This window comes from Chiloscyllium punctatum, chromosome 19 (genome assembly GCF_047496795.1).
Source record: "Chiloscyllium punctatum isolate Juve2018m chromosome 19, sChiPun1.3, whole genome shotgun sequence".
Lineage (NCBI taxonomy): Eukaryota > Metazoa > Chordata > Chondrichthyes > Orectolobiformes > Hemiscylliidae > Chiloscyllium > Chiloscyllium punctatum.
The window spans coordinates 48,554,912-48,575,228 of record NC_092757.1 but is presented as its reverse complement, the minus strand read 5'-3'; positions in this window follow the sequence as shown (position 1 = coordinate 48,575,228).

The window sequence follows — 20,317 nt, the reverse complement described above, 5'->3', positions numbered from 1 at the left end:
CATCACATCATCAATGTGGTTCAGCTGTGTCCAAAGCAGTCAGTGTCGAAACAAAGATGTCCTGGATTATTTAGGAGTTAGTAAAAGAAAAGTTTCAAAAACAGATTGTTGGAAAGAAAGCATCTGGCTCATTAATATATTTTAAGGAAGGAAATCTATTATCCTTACCCGGTCTGGCCTACATGTGACTCCAGACCCAGAGCAATGTGGTTGACTCTTTACTGCTCTCAGGGCATGAAATGCTGGCATACCCATGCCCACATCCTGTGAGTGAATGAAAAGAAAGTTGCTCTTCCACCCCTGAACTCTTTAAGTTCCACTTTCTTTACTGCCAGCATGCCTGAACTTACGAAATAAAGAAAACAATTACTTCCTGTGTACTCACTTGATTTATTCAGTCTCACAGCTCCACTTGTATGGTTGCTGTAACACCAATGTTGATCTTGCTCTTCCACAACTCCAAGAAGTGTCTAACGTTTATGCCAGACTGCTCCTTCCTCAGTGTTCCATGCTGTCTGAAGTTGCTGCCTCATTGTCACTCCTTCTAAAACACGGTTCTGTTTTCACTTTGGTGCAGTATAGGGAGTCCAATCCTCACTGTCCAGTCTCCTCCCACTACAGTGGAGCCTGGATCCTAAACTTAATGGTATTGGAAGGGAAAGCCAATATGCCACAAAGCTAAAATTTCAGCCACAGATTCAAGAAGCTAGTCACTTGTGGGTGTGACCTGAAAATAACTGTGCAGTTTGATAGATAATTGCAAAATACCAATTGTTTCAATCATGTCTTCAAAAGACATGTTTCCACTTGGTCTGGCAGAGATGTGACACCTATCTGGACTTGATTCTCTGCAGAGTTAATATTGTTCACATCCAAAAGTGCAACATTTTTAAAACCCATCCTTATGAATTGGAATGCAATCATCAATTAGGTGTCAAACTAGGGGGAAGTTTTGCACTGTTGGGCAACACGTTCTGACAAAGACTTGATTTCCCCAAATTCACTCTCAGCAAACAGAGGTAATGTTTTTTGATTCTGGTTCCTGCTAGATTTGAAATCAGAGTCCAGAGGTAAAAAGCCAGCATTAACTCGCCTGATTGATAAAGAAGGTTAAGGTCAAAAGTGACAGATTTAAAGATATAATGGTTACCCATGCAAAGTGAAGCAAGGTTACATTTTAAGTTATATGGTGTGGAAAGGTTAAAGAGAATATAATTAGCAATTTAGAGATCACTTTTAGTTTCTAATTACTCATTTCAATTATTGAGAATGATTATTTTAGCCAGAATATTGCTCTGAAAGCTATTTAGTAGAAGACTGAAGATACTGTACCTAGGTACCATTGTACTAAGATGGCATTATAAGTGGCAAATTTTAAACTTTTCATTTCCTGATTTGAGTACATGTTACAGTAAAGCTAAAAATGTGAAGGTTGGCAATCACTTAAATTACAACCACAATTTGGAAACATTACTGCAGAACCATGCAAACCTTTTAAGAAGTGTTCATAGGATTTAGGTATCAATCAGTAATTGACAAGGAGAAGGTGTTGATGAGGTGCTTTCTTGAACTATTTCAGTCTATGGGTTGTACGCATATCTTAGTGCTGTTCGGAGGGGAGATCCAGAATCTTGACCCAGCGACACTGAGGGAATGGTGATATATTTACAATTCAGAAGCTGAGTGGCTCAGTAGGGAACTTGTAAGTCGCAGTGTTTCCATTCATCATCTGCCCTTATCCTTCTAGAGAATAGAGGTCACTGGTTTGGAAAGTCCTCTCAAAGAAGCCTTGTGAGTTGCTGAAGCTTATCTTGTACATGGTTCAACTTGCTGCCACTATGCATCAGTGGTGAAGGGAGTGAATATTGAAGGTGGTGGATTTGGTACCAGTCAAGCAAACTGCTATGTTCTGGACAGTGTCAAGCCTTTTGAGTTTTTTTGGAGCTGCACTTATGTAGGAAAGTGGGGATTATTCCATTACACTTGTGCCTTGTAGAAGTTGGACACACTTTGGGGAGATAGGAAGTTAACTACTTACTGCAGGATGTTGGTTGTAGAGAAATTCAGCAGTAATTATGTTATTGAACATCAAGGGATGATGGGTAGGTTCCCTCTTGTTAGAGATGGTCAAAGCCGGGCACTTGTGTCGTGCAAATGTTACTTGCTATGATCAGCTCAAGACTGGATATTGTCCAGGTCTTGCTGTATATGGACATGAACTGCTTCAATTGATTTGGTGTTACTGATTTAATCAATCCCTGACAAGGGATTGATCATGAGATAATTACCATTAACTTGATAGTTGGCAAGGCCAATATTTAACATCCATCTCTAACTATCCTTGAAATGAGTGGCTTGGCTGGCTACTCACATGATTGTTAAGAGTTAACCATGATTTGGAGGTGCAGGTGTTGGACTGGGGTGTACAAAGTTAAAAATCATACAACACCAGGTTATAGTCTAACAGGTTTATTTGGAAGCACTAGCTTTCGGAGCGCTGTTCCTTCATCACAACCACCTGATGAAGGAGCAGCGCTCCGAAAGCTAGTGCTTCCAACTAAACCTGGTGGACTATAACCTGGTGTTGTGTGATTTTTTAACAAGAGTCAACTACCTTGCTAGGACCTGGGGTCATACGTAGACCAGACCAGGTAAGGATGCCAAATTTCCTTCCCTAAAGGACGTTAGTGAACTGCATGGATTTTTATAACGATCAGTGATAGCTATTATTGAGACTAGCTTTTAGAGCCCAGATTTACTGAAAATATTCTATTTACAATTGATTCATTGCAATATGTTGGAGTGTTATGAATATGAAGTCTGACACAAGTGTCAGTGATAGTCACACAAGATGTCATTCCTGTTTTGTGACAAAGTATCTTAATTGCCAGATTTATAAATAGATATTAACAGATGCCCTGTGCCATTGCTTGGTGGGTGATCTGGAGACTCAAGCATTTAACCTGGCCTCTTGTTTTCAGGCTTCCACCTAGTCAGTTTTAGTAGGAATCCAAGTAAGCCACTTGTAAATTGCTCAGGTTAATTAAGAATCAGTAAGTTAGGCCCCAGGACAATTACTAATTTATCTTTTTTTATTTTTAAAAGTGACACCTGTTGTGTGACATCTAAATTATCATCCTTGAGCTCATCTCCCATGGTTTATCTCCATAATGACAGAAAGGTTGCAAGGGAGTTCCGAGGGCTTGAAATTAGCAGGGAAGGAATTTCAAAAGATGAGATCTTCCTAGAGATAGCAAAACATGTTTCTGGTTTTGGAGCTATTCAGTTGAATAAATAAATGTTTACAAATGATCATTATTTAAGAACTCTCAATGGAAAGAAGGTAGATGATGTGATGTGATCACAAAACTTAAAGATTCCACACTGAAATTTAGCATGCACTTGCCATACAATCATAGGAAATGAACAACACAGACGAAGGCCATTCAATTCATCATGTCCATGTTGGTCAATGAAGAATTGCCCAGCCTATCCAATTTTCTTGCATTAGATTTGTAGTCCTCCAGATCATAAGTAGACTCTCTTGTCCACTAATATTTTTTCCATCAATCACCCTTTCAAACATGATTTTCAGGTCTCTATCACACTCTGGGAAGAATAAACATTTTTTTCATCTTCCCTCTAACCTTTACGTCAAATTACTTCATTGTGCCTGGAATTGGACTTCTTTTTTAGAGTAGATGGAATGCCTGTTTACTCCATTTAAGAACCATCTTAAATTTTTACACCTCAATTAAGTTGCCCCATCAGCCTCCTTTATTTCAAGGTTATCAATGCCTATTCAATCTTTTCTCATCACTAGTATTTTCTTGTCCTGGAAATATACTCGTAAATCTCCTCCATGCCCATTCCAGGGAAATCACATCTTTCCTGTAATTTAGTGATCATAAAGCTGTGCAATACTCAGGTCTATGTGTGCCATAAATGTTTCTGGCATAACATGTCTTCTGTTATACTCTGTGCATGAGCTAACAAAGGAAAGCATGTCATATGCCTTCTTAACCAACTTATTGACTTACCTTTAAGAATGTGTAGGCCTAGATCTCTTATAGCAGTTCAGGCAGCATCCAAGTAGCTTCGAAATCGACATTTCGGGCAAAAGCCCTTCATCAGGAATAAAGGCAGTGAGTCTGAAGCGTGGAGAGATAAGCTAGAGGAGGGTGGGGGTGGGGAGAAAGTAGCATAGAGTACAATGGGTGAGTGGGGGAGGGGATGAAGGTGATAGGTCAAGGAGGAGAGGGTGGAGTGGATAGGTGGAAAAGAAGATAGGCGGGTAGGACAAGTCCGGACAAGTTATGGGGACAGTTACTAAGCTGGAAGTTTAGAACTAGGGTGAGGTGGGAGAAGGGGAAATGAGGAAACTGTTAAGTCCACTGTTGAAGTCCACAATGGGTTGAAGATGAGGTGTTCTTCCTCCAGACGTCTGGTGGTGAGGGAGCGGCGGTGAAGCAGGCCCAGGACCTCCACGTCCTCGGCAGTGTGGGAGGGGGAGTTGAAATGTTGGGCCACGGGGCGGTTTGGTTGATTGGTGCGGGTGTCCCGGAGGTGTTCCCTAAAGCGCTCTGCTAGGAGGTGTCCAGTCTCCCCAATGTAGAGGAGACTGCATCGGGAGCAACGGATACAATAAATGATATTAGTGGATGTGCAAGTAAAACTTTGATGGATGTGGAAGGCTCCTTTAGGGCCTTGGATAGAGGTGAGGGAGGAGGTGTGGGTGCAGGTTTTACAGTTCCTGCGGTGGCAGGGGAAAGTGCCAGGATGGGAGGGTGGGTTGCTTGGGGGCGTGGACCTGACCAGGTAGTCGCGGAGGGAACGGTCTTTGCGGAAGGCGGAAAGGGGTGGGGAGGGAAATATATCCCTGGTAGTGGGGTCTGTTTGGAAGTGGCGGAAATGTCGGCAGATGATTTGGTTTATGCGAAGATTCTGTACGCCCCTGGTGCTCACCTTCCACCCTACCAACCTTCTCCACGCTTCAGGCTCACTGCCTTTATTCCTGATGAAGGGCTTTTGCCCGAAATGTCGATTTCGAAGCTACTTGGATGCTGCCTGAACTGCTGTGCTCTTCCAGCACCACTAATCCAGAATCTGGTTTCCAGCATCTTCAGTCATTGTTTTTACCTAGATCTCTTATATATCATCTAGTATCCTTCTGTTCCCCATATGACTCACATTTACCATATCCTGTTGCTCATTTTAGAAATATCTGCATGGAGAATCAATGTGTATCAGTCCACTGCTAGGAGAAGCAAACAGGCACTAGAGCTTCCAAGGTTTATGGATGCCTTGCTGGAGGTATCCATTGAAGCTACGGACGAGAGGTGGTAGATTTTGCTTACGGTCTTTGTTCAAAAGCCACCACTCCTCCCAGCTGAGGAGACCAAGAGGAGACAGCTGGAGATGAGAGAGAAGGTTAGGAGTCACGGTGTGGCCAAGATAACCGGGGCTAATGTAGCAAAGATCGCATGACAGGGGAATATTGAGAGCCACCCTGGTGACAGTGTTCTACCTGTGTAAGCTGAAGAATCTTTATAGTTACTACATGTCTGGGTAAGAATACTTTACGGATTTAGGGATTACTGTATAGATACCTTATAAAAGCAATTGAATGTTACAGATTATTATAACAATGTGTCTAAGAGCAATGAGATTATTCTGCAGATACCAGCTGTAGAGTGGTAAAAGATTTCTGAAAGAGTCATTTATCTGCAAAGGAGAGAATAACCTTTGGAGCTAATCCCTTGAAAGAAGAAGTACTTTTCAGTTAATGACCAACCAAATCAATGTGTAGATAATGCAAGGTGAAATACACAGAAAGAGAGCATGTTCTGTACTCAGCAGCATGCACAGAAGCTCACAACACTCTGTTGCCCAACATTGTCAGAACAAGTATCCATTTATGTGACTGAGGTATCACCCCACCCCCACATGTGGAGCAAAAATGAGAAAGGGCAATCTCTACGAAGAGCAATGGCCCATGAAAATGTCATGCTGTGAGAGTTGAGGGAGGGCAGCCAGCTTAAATATCATTCTCCCCTTATTCTCCATTCCCGTGCAGGAGAAGAGACTTCCCAAGAGCCAGGAGGTGACATAAAGAAAAGGCCAAATACTGGACCTGCACCAAGGTCAAATCCAAGGAGGAGCTGGAACTAGGCATCATTCCAGCAGGTCGTCAGCCAATGGTGAGACTAGAAGCTGAGAAGATCAGAGTCATTTGAAAGGCCTATCTTTAAGACAAGGGTACGAGGCAGACTCCTGCTCAAAGCACACTCAGGCTCATTGGCTGCAGTCATCTCTGAGTTTGAATGTGCCAATGTACCAGCTGAGCTGCCCACATTCTCAATGGTATCTTCTTCCTCCAATCATTGTTTACAGGATATGTGGTCAGCAAACCATTGAAATGAACAGCAGAAACTTCACCTGTCTTCTCAGAGAGTTCTGCAGAGCCTGTACTGTTACACTCTACCACCACACTGTCCATCTACACAGAAACAGTGTCATTGGTTGAGCTAAAAACTGCCTTAGGAAGGGAGCACGGGGTTAGCAGAAGTGTGCAGAAGGAGGAGTTGAGAGTATGGTGCTGGAAAAGCACAGCAGGTCAGGCAGCATCTGAGCATCAGGAGAATCGACGTTTTGGGCAAAACCCCATCATCAGGCTCATTCCTGACAAAGGGCATTTGCCCGAAATGTCGATTCTCCTGCTCCTCGGATGCTGCCTGACCTGCAGTGCTTTTCCAGCACCACACTCTTTACTCTAATCTCCAACATCTGCAGTCCTCACTTTCACCTGCAGGGGGAGGAGGTTGAGGCAGAGCTGATCTTTCACTGGACAGACAACAGAGCCAGCCGCGTTCCACAGGATGAAGATGGGAACTCCCTTGGATCTTTTGTGTGCGTTATTAAAGCAATGAAAGAATCATTTAAAGCCAGCAATCTGCCAAGGTTACCAGAGCAATTACACAATCAGACAAAGTTCTTCAGTGAAAGTGGCAGGCTGGCAAGTGTATGATCAGTTACACTGATCAAAATGGTTATATACCCCTTTGAGATTATGAACAGTTGACATGAATGTGCAGAACAAGTTGGATGGCTGGAGGGCTGTCTGCTGTCAAGTCATCTAAAGTCGCAAGTACTTCATTTTTAAAATTCCCATCCAGCTTACAGTTAAAAATAACACTTGTGTATTTCAGTGTTTGTTAAAGTAAAGATTAGTGCTGTTCTACAGCTTCCTATCATTATCACATGGGTGAGTGCAGTGTTGAGGGGTTGATCAGCGCAATTGAATTGATAGTTGTAAATGCTGATAAAGATGCTTATAAAATGCTTTGATGTGCAGCGGTGAATACAAACATTTGGTTTTATTGCGGATTAAGGTCTTCGAGGGATTTTAAGTAGACTTTTATTAATGAATGGGTTCTTAAATATCCTGAATGCTGTAACTGGTACCTAAAACTTTATTTCATTTAATTTCATGACATTTCCTGTGGTCCTGCACTGATGGATACTGGGTGAGTTGGCATGGAAGCTATAAGGGTGGGTGGGAGCTTGCTTTGGCATGAGGTGGCGCTAAGCTGGCAAAGAAGCTGTAGATGGCTATGAGGACGAATGGATTAACATGAGTTTGCTTCAGTTTGGAATGGAATCTATGAGGGGGCTGTGGCAGGCTAGGCAGAGGGGAGGGAGTTAGTATAGATAATAGATGAGGTAGAGAGGATTTGTGGACTTTTTTTTTGGTTTTACTCTCTTTTAATGCCTGGGGTGAACCTTCAGAGCACCAAGATGTGCCTCTTAAACTGCCTACCTTGGCAGCCGTTATCGCTGACTTAAGCTCTCCAGGAACTGACTCCAGTCACCATCCACATTGTTGGAATGAAAATGAGATCATTCAGGACACCTTTTCTTCAAGTCAGGTTTGCTAAGTCTTGATTCCAGCTCTCAGTGTTTGTCATTCTGCTGCCACGATGGCATGGTCACTAGCTGTTGACTAATTAAGGAAAACTATCATGGATTTAATAAAAGGTTGATTGTGTCACAGTAACATGATCGAGTTTCTTGATGAGCTAATAGAGAAGGTTGATCAGGGTAGCATAGTTGATGTTGGAATTCCAAGAGGCTTATGATAAAGTGCTACAAGGCAGCACAGTTAAAGCCCATGGAATAAGAGGGAGAGTGCTTCAAGGATACAAAGAGACCATTGATTAATGGTTGTTTTAAGGTGGAGCAAGCTACATAATGAGGTTCTTCAGGGGGGCAGTATGAAAACCACTGATTTTCTTGATTAATGTTAATGACCTAGATTTTGGCGTACAAAGCATAATTTCAAACTTTGCTGATGATCCAAAATTTGGAAGCATTGAAAACCATGAGGAGGATAGTGATAGATTTCAAAAGGACCCAAAGAGGCTGGTAGAAAGGTCTGCTGTAACTGCTGAAATTTAATTGAGAGAGATGTGTCAAGATATAGTTTTGGTAAGAATAATGAGGAGATGTGAATTAAAAAATTAAAGTATATAATTCTAAAGGGATGCAAGAGCATATGCTGCATATATACACTAACTGTTGGAGTTGGCAGGATAGGTTCAGAAAATGGTTACTGAACTTCATAAACAAAAACCTATAGTATAAAAGCAAGTAAATTGCGGTTATTCTGTGTAAAATACTGGGTTCAGCCTCAATTGAAGAGCATTGTGTGAAGTCCTGGGCACTGCACTTTAAGAAGACATATTCAGCAGACAATGATGGTGTAGAGGTAAAGTCACTGGACCAGTATCTAGAGGCAGGTTAATGCACTGGAGGCGTCTGTTCAAATCAAATCAGTTAATAAGTTCTGGAGTTGAAAGCCAATCCCAGTAATAATGACTATGATATTAATTGCTGTAAAAAGCAAACTCTTCTAAGGAAGAAAACCTGCTTACCTTACCAGGTCTAGCCTATATGTGACCTTAATTGTGTTGTGAAATGATATAGCTGGACGCTCAGTTCCAGGACAAATAGAGATAGGAAGAAATGCTGGTCATAGAGTCATACAGCAGAGAAACAGACCCTTCAAACTAACCATGTCAACCAGAATCCCAAACGAGACTAGTCCCACACACTCGAACAAGACTGCTTTTCTACGCAGGACCTCCAACAAACACTATACACCAGGTACATTGACAACATCTTCTTCCTATGAATCCATGGCGTGAAACAACTACATAGTGATAGCAGTGCGTTCAATCCCACCATCAAACTCACCATGGACTACCCTCTTGTATTTGTCTCATTCTTGGACATATGCATCTCCATCAAGGATGGGCACCTCAGCACCTCACTTTACCGCAAACCCACAGATAACTTCACGATGCTTCACTTGTCCAGTTTCCACCTGAAACATATTAAAACAGCCATCCCTTACGGACAAGCCCGATGCATACACAGGATCTGTTCAGATGAGGAGGAACGTGATGGGCACCTGAAAGTACTCAGGGATGCCCTCATAAGAACAGGGTACGATGCTCAACTCATCGACCGCCAGTTCCGACGTGCCACAGCAAGGAACCGTAATGACCTCCTCAGGAGACAGACACGAGCTGCAACCGATAGGGTACCCTTCGTTGTTCAGTACTTCCCAGGAGCAGAAAAACTACGCCATGTTCTTCGCAGCCTGCAACACATTATCAATGAGGATGAGCACCTCGCCCAGACCTTCCCTATACCTCCACTTCTCACCTTTAAACAGCCACAAACCTCAAACAGATCATTGTTCGCAGCAAACTGCCCGGCTTTCAGGACAAGACCATACAACCTTGTCACAGTAGACACTGCAAGACATGTCAGAATGTCGACACGGATAACACTATTACGCATGGGGACACCTCCCATACGTACGTGGCCGGTATTCATGTGACTCGGCCAATGTTGTCTATCTCATACACGTCAGGCAAGGATGCCCTGAGGCATGGGACATTGGTTGAGACTGAGCAGAGGCTACGGCAATGGATGAATAGACACTGCACAACAATCAACAGACAGGAGTGTTCCCTCCCAGTTGGAGAACACTTCAGCGGTCCAGGACATTCGACCTCGGACCTTCGGGTGACCATCATCCAAGGCGGACTTCGGGACAGGCAACAATACAAAATGCCGAGCAGAGGCTGATAGCCAAGTTCAGTACCCATGGGGATGACCTCAACTGGGACATTGGGTTCATGTCACACTACAGGTGACCCCACTGCACTACTCATACACAGATACACACAGACACACACAGATACACGTGTGCGCATGCACACACGCATACACACACACATATATACAGACTCCTACAGACCCATACACTCACGCGGACCCTCTCTCATACGCTCACACATACACTCCCACACTCATACACGCACCCTCTCACAGACTTGTACCCTTTTACACACTCACACAACCACATACACACACTCTTTCACAGACACTCATATACATCCCTGCACACACATCCACATGCACACACTTGTAAGTTTGTGGGGTGAATTTGTATTGCAGAATTATATTTTATTTTGTTCAAAAACTGCATGATTCCATTTAAGATTCTATTAATCCCTTTCTTTTTAGATTAGAATCAACTGAACATTGGGGCACAGACAGCCTCACACAGGGCACCTCACACCTTCAATGCATTATCAGGGCTGACATGGCACCTATTGTTAAAGTTCACTTGAGAACGTAACTTTAAGAAATTCTGGGATTTACATATGAAAGAACTGAAACCACCATGGTCAGTCTAAAAGATGCGAGACTTAACAAACAATCCAGGTCTTTTTCAATGTACAATTTCAATTACATCACACTGTAAACTTTTGCTCTAAATTCTGTGTCCTATGGTCTTATACTCCACAACCACCTGATGAAGGAGCAGCGCTCCAAAAGCTAGTGATTCCAAATAAACCTGTTGGGCTATAACCTGGTGTTGTGTGATTTTTAATTTTGTACACCCCAGTCCAACACTGGCACCCCCAAATCACACCTACCTACACTTAAAGAACAAAGAACAAAGAAAATTTACGGCCCAGGAACAGGCCCTTTGACCCTCCAACCCTGAGCTGATCCAAATTGTCGCCCAATTCTAAAGCATCTGTATCCCTCTGCTCCCCACGTAATCAAACATCTGTCCAGATACATCTTAATGAATCTACCATGCCTGCCTCTACTACCTCTGCTGGCAACGAGTTCCAGGCACCTACCACCCTCTGTGTAAAGTACTTGCCACTTGTATCCCCCTTAAACATTTTACCTCTCACCTTGAAAGCGTGACCTCTCGTTATTGAATCCTTCACTCTGGGGAAAAAGCTTATCTCTACCCACCCTGTCTATACCCTTCATGATTTTGTAGATCTCGATCAGGTTCTCCCCTCAATCTCCTTTTTGCTAATGAAAACAATCCTAACCTACTCAACCTCTCTTCATAGCTAGCACCTTCCATACCAGGCAACATCCTCGTAAACCTTCCCTGCACCCTCTCCAAAACATCCACATCCTTTTGGTAATGTGGCCACCAGAACTATACACAGTATTCTAAATGAGGCTGAATGAATGTCTTGTACAATTTTAACATGACCTTCCAGCCCTAATACTCAATATCTCATCCGATGAAGGCAAGCATACCATATACCTCTTGACCACTCTATCCACCTGTGCAGCAACCTTCAGGGTACAATGGACCTGAACTCCCAGATCTCTCTGCTCATCAACCTTTCCCAAGGCTCTTCCATTTACTGTATAATTCACTCTATAATTAGACTTCCCAAAATGCATCACCTCACATTTGCCTGGATTGAACTCCATCTGCTACTCCTCCGCCCAACTCTCCAGTCTATCTATGTTCTCCTGTATTCTTTGACAGTCCCCTGTGCTTTCTGCTACTCCACCAATCTTTGTGTCATCTGCAAACTTGCTGATGAGACCAACAGTGCCCTCTTCCAGATCATTTATATATATTGCAAACAACAGTGGCCCCTATGGAACACCACAGCACTGACCCCTGTGGAACACCACTGGTCATCTTTCTCCATTTCGAGAAACTCCCTTCAACTACTACTCTCTGTCTCCTGTTGCTCAACCAGTTCTTTATCCACCTTAGCCCATACCCTTCTAAATATTTCTTATTTGTGTACTTATCTAAATGATTTTAAATTTTGTAACTGTACCACTTCTTCATGAACTTCAATCTACACACAAACATCTCTCGGTGTAAAAATATTGCCTTTCCTGTCTTTTTTAAATCTTTCTCCACTCACCTGGAAAATATGCCCCCAGTCTTGAAATCCCTCAGCCTAGTGAAAAGATACCTGCCAGTTACCTTTTCTACACCTGTTATGGACCAGCAGCCATCACCACCCCTCCTCCAGCCAAAACATTTCAAGAAATTAGCCCAGACCCTAACTTTGCTCATTGTTTTAAACAGATATCGAGTTGATGTTCTAGGAGAAATGCAGTTGGTCAAACCACTTAGTTTTAAACAAAACAGAATTTATTTACATGATTACCGAATGAAACACAAACAAAAGAGAACAGAATACCGAATAACTATATCGATCAAAAAACCAAAAGATCATTCCAACTTAATGATGCTGTTCCCAACACTTGCCACAATCCCCATAAAGACACCTTGGCACCAAAGGTAAAATCAAACACAGGGTCTTACACAGGAGGGAGAGGGAGATGGCAGCATGAAACATTAGGGTGGCACAGTGGCTCAGTGGTTAGCACTGCTACCTTACAGTAATAGGGTCCTAGGTTCGATTGCAGCCTCAGGCGACTGTCTGTGTGGAGTTTGCACATTCTCCACATGTCTGCGTGGGTTTCCTCTGGGTACTCTGGTTTCCTCTCACAGTCCAAAGATGTGCAGGTCAGGTGAATTGGCCATGCTAAATTGCCCGTAGTGTTAGGTACATTAGTCAGAGGGAAATGGGTCTGGGTGGGTTACTCTTCAGAGGGTCAGTGTGGACTGGTTGGGCTGAAGGGCCTGTTTCCACACTGTAGGGAATCTAATCTAATCCTCTTCCATGCAGCTGTTGCTTGGATCAGCAGCCTCAAACTGACCATTTTTTGGGTGTTCTCATGAATGAAATGACACCCATCATTAAGCACTGCTAATATGATAAACTGTTTACAAAGTGTGTTTGATGTTGTATGAATATAAATCAAAAAATTTATGTAATTTCATTTGGTATCCAACTTTCTGTCCTTGTTTCTGCATTCGTCTAAGCAATTGTTGTGCTGTGTGATCTTACAGTGCATTTCCTGAATGATCCTCATTTAGTGAGCCTTCTCTGTGGCTGATTTCACCATAAGCTGAACCTAGCATCTAAACCATTGACTGCTGGCAGAAATTGCTACCACTTATGAGAGAGAACAATTGTGGGTTATCCACAATCTCACTGGAAGGCACTGAGGCCACCAGTGCCTTATTAAGATACTTATTAGGCTGAAAACTATTGGTACATATTCTGATATGATGGTTTAAGCATACACTGCCTGAACATCTACAATGAACCCTTCCCTTTTGAGCTACTCATATGCAAAACAATTAAAATTATCTCAGAATTATAAACATTCACTGAACCGGAGGACAATTAGACAGGAGGAGATTTGACTTACTATTGGAATTACCACAGATTCTTGGTTTAGAGGATCATGCAAGGAAATTTCTGGTGTAATGATAAAGATTCTTCAGAGTATGCAAAGGATTGTCATCTGTCCAGCATGTGTCCATCTAAGCACTAGCAGAGTAAATCGGTCACTGGCGTGTTGCTCTCATTTTCTTTTACATGTCCCACTCAGGCAATAGTTTGTAACCACACTGAATCAGTCTCAGTGTTTTTAATGTGAACCATACTGTGACTCCTACGAACGAAGACATAAAGTCCTTAACTAGCTGAATTAGTCTCAAACTGAGTGATGATATGCAACTTTGGCATCTCACAATTGCTTATACAGTTGGTTCTGCTATAACACATATTTCTACAATGGGAATTGAAGAATTTAGACCGTTATTTGCAGAATGGACCTTTCCTGATCTGTGTTGGCTGTAACACAATGCCGGCCCCATTAGTTTCAACGGCATGGCTTTTGCACAATTTTCTTATAATGGGAGATCGTACGAGAAGAGAACGATTGTGTTATACCAGAACTGACTGTATGGGCAAAAAGGGCATTACTGTTGGTTATAACTCAGATGACTACAAAATAGAAAATCCTGCAGCTTTAAATATTAGTGTGCAGATCTCGACATCAGCATAGAGATAGTGGGGTCACTGAGAACATCCTCATAAGTAAACAAAGAGGGTAGCAACTCAACTATGACAGTATTTCCTTTAATTAATTTATAATCCCTTTCAGAGGTACCCATGCATTAAAACAGCAGACTATTCTGCAGCCTGTGGGACCTGGATTTTGAAGACAACACAAATTAATGAAAATCTTTTTGAGCTGACAGTATAGTGGTGTGCTATTACTGGATAAGTAATCCAGAGGATGTGAGTTCAAATCCCATTACAGACAGATTATAAATTTGCATTTAGTTTAAGAAAACAAAGTGACCATGAATTTGTCAGATTGCCTTAAAAATTCTACTTTAAGGCAGGAAACATACCATACTTATCCAATCTCTTTCACATATGACTCCAATCCAACATCGCTGTGGTTAAATAGATGTGCCCATTTTTTACAGTTGTCCACCATTTGTAACTCTCTGAAAAATAATATTCTGCTGTAATTTAGTATAAAGTAAGGAACATATGTACGATCTATCCCAGAAGCTTCAACCCCCAAGTATTTGAGGTTCTGTGAAACAGTAAGAATGAGGGTCAAGAATGTAGGGCCACAGATACAGGATTAAGTGTAAGAGGTTTAAGATCGAGGGCAGGGGAAATAAATTCCTTTATAATGAGACATGTGAACCCCAGAATTCACCTCTAGAATGAGTGATTGAGGCAAACACTACATCAACACTCTATACCATAATTTTGTTTGATTTCACTGTCATGTGAACTGAGGTAGTGTTGACTAATATGCTTTACAGGCAGAATGGGTAGACTCAGAAAGCTGGGGGAGGAGAGGTTCAGCTTGACTGTCCTCTTGCAGCATCATTGTAAGATGAAGCTACAATGAGATATTTCTTAATGAAGGTTAAGATGGGCGATTCAACTGAACAGAGTCTGATGGGGTAAGGAAAGTATTAATGTTATTTATTGGAATGCATTTACTTAATGGAATGAAAATAACTAATAACAGCATTCATTAATATGAATAATTAATATTAATTACTGTTGACATGCACCTTCAGGGTTAGTAATTGAAGCAAAATCTTTGCCTCACACTCCAATTTATGTTGGGCGAGTGGCTAAAGAAAAGGGGGCTAATTGGACATTGGAACAGGATGGATAAATGTGATTAAAGCCATTTGCTCACAGAGAGGATAAACACTAAAAAGCCATTTGCTCACATAGAGGATAAACACTAAAAATTTGGCCCAATGGCTTCTTTTATGTGTTTATATCCACAAGTTAGAGAAGGAGACAATCCAAGTGAGAGCAGGAAGCTCATCAGATGAAGAACTAATAACTCGCTGGCATCCTGAAAAGGCAGCATTCTGCCCATTTTGAACACAATCATGTTGTTACAGGATACAATATACAATATCATGTGTATGTTTCTGAGCTCTGTATACCCATTAGAGTCAAACAGTATCTATAATTTGTAATTCTATAAATAGTTATTGTTACAAGAGAATATGGGGTGGCACGGTGGCTCAGTGGTTAGCATTGCTGTCTCATAGAGTTCGATTCTAGCCCTGGGTAACTGTCTATGTGGAGTTTGTACATTTTCCCCATGTCGGTGTGAGTTTGCTCCGGTTTCCTCCCACAGTCCAAAGATGTGGAGGTTAGGTGGATTGGCCATGGGAATGCAGGGTTACAGAGGTGGGGTGGGTCTGGGTGGGATGCTCTTCAGAGGGTCAGTGCAAACTTGATGGGATGAATTACCTGCTTCAGAGCAGTAGGGGTTCTATGATTTGAAGATAGAGGTGAACCAAAGTCATCAGCAGTTCATAATGCTAAACAGCTCCTTGATTACATAAAGTAAATTCATTTAAATATTCTGACACAATTTTCTTTAGCAGAGTACTTTGCATTACTGCTTAATCAGGTTGTTTGAATTGATTAATTGTTTAATTTGGTTTACATTGGTGAATGAATAGGTGTGCACTAAATACATTAGTTATGGTACTGGTGTTACTTTATAATAATCGGTGCTGGGTCTGCTGTTTGTTTTCACATTGTAAGACTCTCCCTGCAGGCATAAACAGTGTGATACCATAAAGAAATCATAGGTTGATAGTTTGACAGGTAATGTGAACACCTGCCAGAAGCATTTTATATTTCTTGGGGACTGTGCAGCTGGAGGGATTTTTGAGGCACCCACAAACCAAATACTGAGGATGGGGCCACCCACATGGACCAGGCCCTGGGTGATAGCCCAGAGTTCAGGGAGAGCACATTAGTGCTCATTTACTGAGTAAGAATCTATCAGATCAACTATGGAGGAATAGGCTTGAGGGGCTGAGTGGCCTCCTTTTCATGCTCCTCTACCTGGAACTGGATTTGACCTGTGTGCCTTTTGACTCCAAAGTGAAAATGCAGCTCTAAAATATTTGCTGCCCTAGCTCTGCTTTAGCAGAAGAACCATTTATATCTACTCATTCTGACATGTATATGTAGCATTTCACACTGGAATTAGGAAGACATCTATAATAAGAAGAAGGCTCCTTTTTGCCAAATTGCTGTTTTCTGTTCAGCATCCACTATTTGCCCTCAATCCAAAAATCTCAGCATAGAGTGCGTCCTCATCTATTACACATGTCAGATATTTATATGAAGCAAAGTGCTTTTGCTGCCTTCTTGCACAGCATGCCTACATCATTATATTCAAAGTAACAGTGTAATGTTGATACTTTTTGATGAAATCTGCACAATGTGTATCATGTGTAAAGTCTCAGTCAGAATCCTCTTACTTAAACAGCTTCATTACAGAAAAGCTATCATAGCACAAATTAAAAAGTGCCCAGCATATTAAGGATCTGACAGCCCATGCAATCATATTTAAGACATGTCAATCCCTGCTACACCAAGCAAACACTTCAGCAATTTAGAATTGAACACATTTGTCAGTTATGTGTGGTGACAGTATTATATATTTGTAAAGAAAGCCTTCTTTTTTTAAAATGAACACAAAGAATCCTGCAAAATGGTTCCCAGAAGTCACGTGACTTTCCTTGTGGATTTAGTTGAAATTGCCACCAAACAGTAATTATCTCAAGAAGAGTTACATCACACTGTAAATTTTTGCTATAAATTCTGTGTGTTGGGATTGAAGGAGCTTCGCTCCGAAAGCTAGTGTGCTTCCAATTAAACCTGTTGGACTATAACCTGGTGTTGTGTGATTTTTAACTTTGTACACCCCAGTCCAACGCTGGCAACTCCAAATCATAACTCAAGAAGAAGTCACCTTTTTAAATTCAATGAATATTTCCAACGTGACAAATGTTTACCGGAAGTGTGAATAGCTCACCGTATTTCATGCAATCTCTCACAGGATGAGAACCATCCAAGCTAATGGCTGAGAGAGTTAAAAAGTTAATTACCTTGACTAAAAGTTAATGCATGGTTATATGTTCCAGAACGGGGCTAAGCCAATACCTAATGTGGAAGCAGGATTCAGCAGTTTTAACAATTTAAAATTTGAGCAAAGCCCTGAGTAAGTACACTGAGAGCTATCATCAAAGAATAGGTGCTGGACCAAAGGGAGCTCAAGAAGGAAAGGCATTCAGAAACCAAGAGCGAGACAATGGCCTTGTGGTGTTATCGCTGGATTGTTAATCCAGAGACCCAGGCAACATTCTGGGACCGGGGTTTGAACCCTACCATGGTAGGTGGTGGCATTTGAATTCAATGAAATAATCTGGAATTAGGAGTCTCATAACAACCATGAAACCATTGTCAATTGTCAGAAAAGCCCATCTGCTTCACTAATGCTCTTTAGGGAAGGAAACTGCCATCCCTACCTGGTTGGGACTACACGTGACTCCCTACCCACAGCAATGTGGTCATTCTTAACAATTAGGAATGAGCAATTAGCCAGCAATGCTGTCATCCCATGAATTAATACATACAGAAAATTGCTCTTCTGCTAAAAGAAGATAATCCACAACTACTGTAACCAATACAAATCCCGCTAACTTGCTGAGTCCTCTCTACAGGCAAACATTGACTATTCAAACTGCAGAAACCACCGGACCCTGACTCTGATTACAAGTTTCACTTTCTTTACTGCAAAAAGAAAAGCTCCAAGACAAACACATCTGCAATCACTTTAAAATTCAATATTACCTTCATCTTTTATAAGTATCTTTTCTCCTTACCCAATTTTAATCTTTGTACACTTTTTTCAAGCTAATAACCCTGTCACTTTTTGTTGAACAGTTGCAATAGTTTTGTAATCAATTAACCTTTATCTTATTTAAGATTCAAAGCTTTGCTGTTGGCTATTTTTAAATTGAACACTTGCTAAGCTAAAAAGGGAGCTTGAAATGAGTTTTTACAAATTTGTAACTCAAGGCCACTCTGATATGGTTATGGCAACTGCTTAAAGTGACAGCATATATCTTCATATGCTGTGACACAGTTTTTTTTTATTTAACATATTTTTCTAATCAGCCTGTTCAGAGATGTTATTACCTCTGGAGCAGGTGGAACTTGGACCCAGGTCAGGAAGAGTTATGCTACCACTGTTCCAACACAGGGCCCAGAAGTTACACATCAGAAGTGGAATACAAATCAAGGCTTCCATTGGAGACCAGAACTTGAACCTGCTGCCTTAAACCACATGACTATTCTTGCACCCTGTGCTGTTAGTTAACAGTGAAACACTGTCATTTTTCTCAAGATATTGTGTAACAATGCAACATCTTCACTGTACAGTGTGACATGGTCATTTTCTCACTATACTGCAAGACACTGACTTTTTTTCTTCTTTATTCTTTCATTGGATATTGTTGGCTAATTGCCTTTGAATATCGCTTGTAAGGCTGATTCAGAGGGCAGTTTTAATATTGCTGTGGGTCAGTCTAGGTCAGGCTGGCAGATTTCCTTCCACGAAGGACATTTATGAACCTGATGAGTTCATATGTCATTTCAATGCACAGTTTTGGAGTCTTTCTTTCTAGTCCAGATTTATTCATTGAATTCAAATTGCCACCATGGTTGGATTTGAAGCCATGTACCTGGAGCAATAATCCAGGGATTGCTAATGCAGTTAAGATGGCATCAGAGTAAGACGCTTTAGCCAGAGATCCTCTACTCACCCGGGTCCTTTTACATTTTTGGATTTTTTGCCTCTTGCTGTAGTTTTTCTCCCCACCCCCAACTTTTAACTTCTTAAAGTACCCTATCTGGAGGGAGTGGAGAATGGAGATGGGGACCAGACCAGTATGGGAGACATGAGTCAGCCATACTGGGAGCAGAGTGAGCACAGGCCGAGTCCCAGAAAGCAAGTCATGTGCCAGAGAGCAGAGCGATCACGGGACGAGGTGGGAGCCGGGTCACAGCTGGAGCAGGAGCCGAGCAAGACCAGGCAGGCCCAGAGGCAAAAACGTAGATGGAGGCCAGTGTGTGGAGGCAGTGTGGCCTCATGTTCTGATGCCCAGTGGGCACAGACTCAGTGAAAAAGCACTATAACTTTAGTACTTTAAAGATAGTTTTTATTACATTTTTAAAAACTCTGTATTGCCATGTTATTCTATTTTGTTTTTACTATTTCAATTCTGTAATAATGTTTTAAGTATCTGTACCTGGGGAGCCTGTACCTAAGATGGCACCAAGAGGCAACATTACAAACTTTTCACTGCACTTATTCAAATGCACATGACAATAAAGACTGATTTATTCTATTCTGTGATATTATCACAATGCCACTGTGTCCTCTCATCACGTTAAGCAAGTTGGCATCACAGTGAAACAGACTGGGAAGAATGTGCAGTGAGTCAGCATCACAGTGAAACATTTTGGGAGGAATGTGCAGTGAGTCAGCATTGCAGTGGAACAGAGAGGAATGTGCAGTGAGTCAGCATTACAGCAAAACAGACTGAGAGGAATGTGCAGTGAGTCAGCATTGCAGCAAAACAGACTGAGAGGAATGTACAGTGAGTCAGCATTACAGCAAAACAGACTGAGAGGAATGTGCAGTGAGTCAGCATTGCAGCAAAACAGACTGAGAG